The following is a 6,000-nucleotide window of genomic DNA, read 5'->3' on the forward strand; positions in this document are numbered from 1 at the left end:
ATGAAATGGAATGAAATTAGATAATCTATCTTAAAACAATCTGAGTTGATTGCAAAGATAGAGTAAAAGAATGTATACTTCAATGGCTAAAAACTATTGACAATTAGAAAGCTATGCATTCAAATACAGGTAAGAAGAGCTTTGCCTTTACTTCCCTTAATGATGATAATGGCAAATGTAGCAGAAGAGGATATCAGTAACTAGAAAAACAAGGTCTAAACAAATAAGTAGATTACCAAGCATTTTTAAAAGAATTCGTTTTTTATTACTCTGTGCAGAGTTTTTCTGAACCTGTCTTTGCTTAGTAAGACTGTGTGTCACAGTTGTGTTGCATTTCTGCAGTGAATTATTTTAAACGTGTTATCTTGCAGCTTGTCAATAATTAAAACAAAGCAAAGCCAAGTATTTATTCATCATGGTTGGTGCACTTGCTCAAAGCCTCAGCAGAATTAAAGATTATGGAATCCAAATGATATTTCCTAGTGTTTACCATTGGTCTGATCATTACTACCAAGATTTATCAATGGCATCTGGCTTCTTTTATCACAATCTGGATGTATGCATAAAGTTGTCTACATAATTCTCATTCATTTACCAGTGAATATAAACCTGTTCCTCAAAAAAAAAAAAACAAAACCAACCAACCAACCAAAAAAACCCCAAAAAACAACCCAAAACCACCCCTCTGTTAAAGCTCTGGTTTTTGCATTTATGCAGTGCCTAAGAAGATAGAGAATGATATCGCAGTTTAAACAGCTCTCCCAAAGCAAGCCAACAATACAGCTCTTCCAGCAGAGGAAACTTTACAATCCTTTAATTCTTCTTCAGGGAACAAAGCATGGTGAAGAACCTTGCTGTCAAATCCCAGCACATCTTTCTAAGAATATTGCTTACTTTGCCTCACGTTTATGCTGTTATATGCTGAGGGAAAATTCTTCTAGTTCTTTAAAACACTGATATTTTATACACATATTGGATCAGCAATAGTGTGGATGTTTTGTTGGAATGGGAGGTAGGGAAGCCCAGAGGTACAGGACAGCAAGGTCTATGCGAGCTAAGGAGAAACTAAAGACACCTTATTTGCCAGGATCACAGAGCATAAACATAAGCCTGAGTATTCCTATTCAGATATGCTTTCTTTAGGTATTCATCACCAACATGTTAAACTGGAAACCTGTTACCTTCCTGATGGCAATAATGGGCAGCAATCTGATCTGTATTGAGAGAGGTCCTTAAAATGGTGCCTGTGAGAGAGAATGTTAAAGCTGTTCATGCAAATGATGTTGAGAGCAAGAACTAAATGCTTGGAAATGTGTCTACGTACAGTAAGAAGAGGAATTTGAGTAGATGTGATGCAGAAATGGCTGCTTCATGAATATAGACAGCTTATTTTCTCCAAAATCCTTTCTGTACCTTCTTGTCAAAATGATAGCTGCTTGCATTTTTTGTTGGAACCTGGACATTTATTTTCATGATAACCTGGTACCTGATAGCAGTCAGAAAATGAGGCATATTTTGCAGAGATATTTGCTAAGTAGTTATGTTATGTTACACTGTAAAACTGAGTAGGAAAGACTGATCTTTTAGAGATCTTCAAAGAAATCTTGCATCCTGCATCACAAAAGACTTACATGTCAAGACTGCACTATTGATCAAAATATCAGCAGGCTTGCAGCACAGCAGCCATTTGACAATACCGAAAAAAATTACTTCTGTCTACGTAATGCAAATCTCTTTGTCAGGCTTTCAGTCTTCCTAGAGGTATACCTATAATCTCACTCTGGCAGAAAATAATAAGAACTTCTATGAATAAACTTACTGTCAGTTGCAATTATGCTCTGCATGGACCATTGAATGTCAGACAGCATTCTGGCAGTAGCCAATCTCCTGCATCTTGATAACCTGATCAAACTGTGCAAGAAATAAAGGCTAGCCTTCAAGCCTAAACAACTGTTGGGGGCCCATGCTGGTTCTACTGCTGTTTTGTCACTCTGGGCACTGCCTTGGCACCAGTAGCACAAAAGCAGCCCTGCTGGGGCTCCCAGCTCTCCAGTCATGACTGCTGCACTCACTGTCCTTCAGCTTTACTCATGTCTTCTCCACAAGCTCTGTCAGTACCTGCCTTGCAGTAGTGAACTGACAGGATTACTGGCAGTTAACCTGTGCACTAGGCATACCTTTGATTGGGCTTTTATGTTTTAGTTTTAGTCTTTTATGATTATGGTCCTTATTTCCAGTCTTTGCATTAGCCTAACCAGAGCAATTCTGTTGACAGTCCACTTTAAAAGTAATCTTTTGTAGACAATTCTACTTAAAAATAAAAAAAGTGTTTTCTTTGTACTAAGACACACTGAGATATTGATATTTTCCAAATCCATTATTTCTTTTCACACTGCATGATTTCATGTCCTGTGAAAGCACACTTCTAAATCTTACTGAGGCTACTTAGCAACATATCAGCATATCTCAGGTAGCACAAAGTCATGAGGCAAATGGAAATCTCACTATCAGTCTTGGAGCTAGAATGTCCTCTGGGTCTCACAAATGTTATGAAATGCAATTCTGCCACAATATCATGAGGGATATTTTCTATAATAATGACTGTCTTAAGTGTAAGGCATTTTTACCCTGCCTACTGTCTTTCAAAGGTGCACACCACAACCTTCACTGAGTCAGGTGATAGGCTCTGAAAATGCTGATGCTGTCATTCTTGTCATTCTGCAAGAGAAAAGCAGCTCCCACCCTCTCATTATATATTATATAGCTCCACCAATACAATGAATTTAGTATCCATGTTACTAAGAAAAGAAAAATGGCACTAGAAAGAGTAAAACCAACAGATTTCTTAGAATTTCACCCAAGAGCTCTGGCAGATTTTGTGGTGCTGTGCTATACAATATGCCAAGTCTAAAATACAGAGAAAAGACAATCCACAGGATACTGCTTCACATGCTCTCACGAGGTATAAGGATGCCTTCACCCAAAGCTATATATCTTTTGCTGTAGTATTTTTCTACCTGCTCTGGTTACACCTCATTGGAAGTTCTGCACTGGCTTCACTGTGTCTGCTGATAAAACCTCCTAGACAGTAGACAAGCATTTCTTAGACTGAAGTAGGTGTGTATGATCCAAGAAGCAATGGAAAATTAATCTCTCTCAGAAAAAGAATGTGATTCTTTTATATTCTTTCAATTTTTCATCAGCATTAAAAATCAGCGGACAGAGGAGAAAAGAGAAAACGGATAGGTTATTGATAATTTACCTTAATTTTTTCATTTGCTTTGCAATATTCATTCTGGGAGCAAGACAGATAAATCATTCTATCTGATGAGCCTAAACAGTTGGTGAGTTTGTCTTCATAAAAATCCTTTTGTTAAAAGCAAAGTTATTTATTTATTTAATTTCAATGTTTAAGGGAGCCTATAGAGATGTATGGGTTACAATAACTGTTTTTATATAAGGTTAGTGTTTTGAATCAGAAAAAGTGTCATTTGAGGAAATTGATATAGTAAGCAAGAATGCACTATTTTTTAAGGTTTGAAGAGGCCACAGAAATAGGTGACTGTATCACATTTATGTTCAGAGACAAACCATCTACTATACCTGCGCCTTCACTGTAACAGAATAATTCAGTGTTATTAAACTCTTGTACTTCTGAATTCTGAAAACTAAGCTGTGCTTCAAAAGGTCAGCATAAATGCCACTGTCTTGCAATTCAAACTTTTGGATGTGGTCCAGATACACTAACTTTATGACATGATAAATAATATCTTAACATACTACATTGACCTGTGTTGCTTCTGTATGTTTTCTAGCCTGTGCTTAATGATTTTATTTTATCTTGATCATCTGTTTTTCTTTTTTTTTTTGTTCAGTCATCAAGTACCATTTACCAAGAGGGCAGATAATAAAGAAAGGCTCATTCAGTACTGTCTAAGTAAGCTGGACTTCCACAGACAGATGTCAGAGAGATATAGCCCTCCATCAGACCTCATAAGTCTGAAGTAAATAAACAGGTATTTGAGTAGCTGATCCACTAACACAGAAATCTGCTCCTTGCCTCCTTTTCTAATTTTGTTGACATAACAAAGTGTCTTACTGAATAACAAAGTTGAAGCAAGGAAGGATTTAGCTGAGGTTTCCTTTAAACTACATTCTTGCTAAAAGTAGTTGTACTGCTGTTTGTGATGAATACATTTTATTCACACTGAATTTATTATGGGTAACAAAAAATGGATAGAGTTAATTTTAATTAATAATTTTAGATTCCGAAGGATTAATTTTTTGTTGTTTTTATGAGTGACCATATCATCATGCATTCGTAGAGTAAGTTTTCTCATTTTTTGAAATCTATGACATAACTTATTTATCTAAGTATTAATGATTTAGGAAAAATCAGTAACATCAAACTGGATACTAAAGGTTTGAATTTCTTTCATTTTACCAGAGTAAGCTTCTTGTGTACACCATCATTGGAAGTGCTGGCTGTAGTAGTTTGGCCAACTTTAGTCATTCAGACTATTTTCAGGGTCTTTTTCAACATCAGTCATAGGAGGGTATGATCAGCAACTCTGTACTCAGTCAGTCATGCAACTGTCCTACAGAAATTAGCATAAAAGAGGACAATATAAAATGGGGGTTTTTGGGGGGGTTTTTTGGGGTTTTTTTGGTTTGGGTTGGGTTTTTTTGTTGTGGTTTTTTTTTTTTGTTTTTGTTTTTGTTTTTGTTTTAATCTTAGAAGTTAGTTCTGTCAAATATACCTCCATGACCACATGTGGTTTTTTCTAGAGTCTGGTTCAAAATCTAAAGAAGCGCATGGAAACTTTTCAGAGGAACATTTTTTCAGGCATTTATTCCATTTGTTGCCTAATTCTCTTTTCTCTTTAGCCATGCCCTACTTTCGCACTAAACAAGACATGAGTTATGTAGGCCAAGTCAGACATCTATCAGGTATATAATAAAAGTTTCAGTTCTGGTTAGGCCTATTCTTTCCTAACAGGAAAGAGAAGAATTGTCTAAAATGAGTGGACTAATGATGGACCAATGCTTATTGAACAACATGAGATACATAAAATTAGGATAAATCCAATTAGAACTGCAAAAATGCTGATGCTTAACACTTTCTTTTCCGTATCAGCAGCTTAACCTAGTTTCTGTGGGCTATAACAAAAGCAATAATTGTAATACCTGTAGTAGTCATAAATGTTACAATACTATGCAAAGTATTGAAGACAGCAAAATGCAATTAAATCTTTCTTAAATGTTTACATTTTAACGAAAACAACACTCTATCCTAGAAATTATTAAAAAATTGATCAGACTTATGATCCAAGTGTCTCAAGTGACTTCCTCTTCAGCTGAGAAAAAGAGAGTCATCAGGAGGGAAGGTTCCTTGGAGAGGCAGAAACAGATTTCCATCTCTCCTCTGGAGGTCAGGTTCTTCTCCATCCAGAACCCTGTGCTCAGATTTAGCCTTTGTTTTATTCAAGATTCACACTTGATTTCTTCCCCTTTTATGTAGAGCTCTCATTCTAAAACTGTGTTTTAAAATAGCCCTAGTTAATCCACTCTGTATTTTCTTAAGTGTATTAGCAATCTGAAGTGTGTCAAAGTAACATACTGTTCTGAGGCTCTTATAACACTAGTCTTTAATTTATTCACAGCATTCTTTTATATTCCTTGATACCATTCATCAGTATTGAATTGGATTTATCTTGCCTTTTTCCCCTGGACATGTCCAGTATTTTAGGAACATTTCCCAAAAGCTGGATTCTGTAGTCAGTGGTAATAAACTTCTATTATTTTTTTCTGGCAGAGATTTGGCATATTTCTATTGGCATATTTCACTTTCTAAATAATACACTGATATAACTGAGCAACTTCCAGGGTACATTTCCCTTCAGTATTCCATCTGAGACCATAACATTTTGGCAATTTTGACTGTTTTCACTGTCCTTCTGTGATTTCACACCATGCAGGCTCTGCTTTAACACCTTAGTA

This window comes from Chamaea fasciata, unplaced genomic scaffold (assembly GCF_029207755.1).
Source record: "Chamaea fasciata isolate MVZ Bird 193981 ecotype frontalis unplaced genomic scaffold, bChaFas1.0.hap1 SCAF_4, whole genome shotgun sequence".
Lineage (NCBI taxonomy): Eukaryota > Metazoa > Chordata > Aves > Passeriformes > Sylviidae > Chamaea > Chamaea fasciata.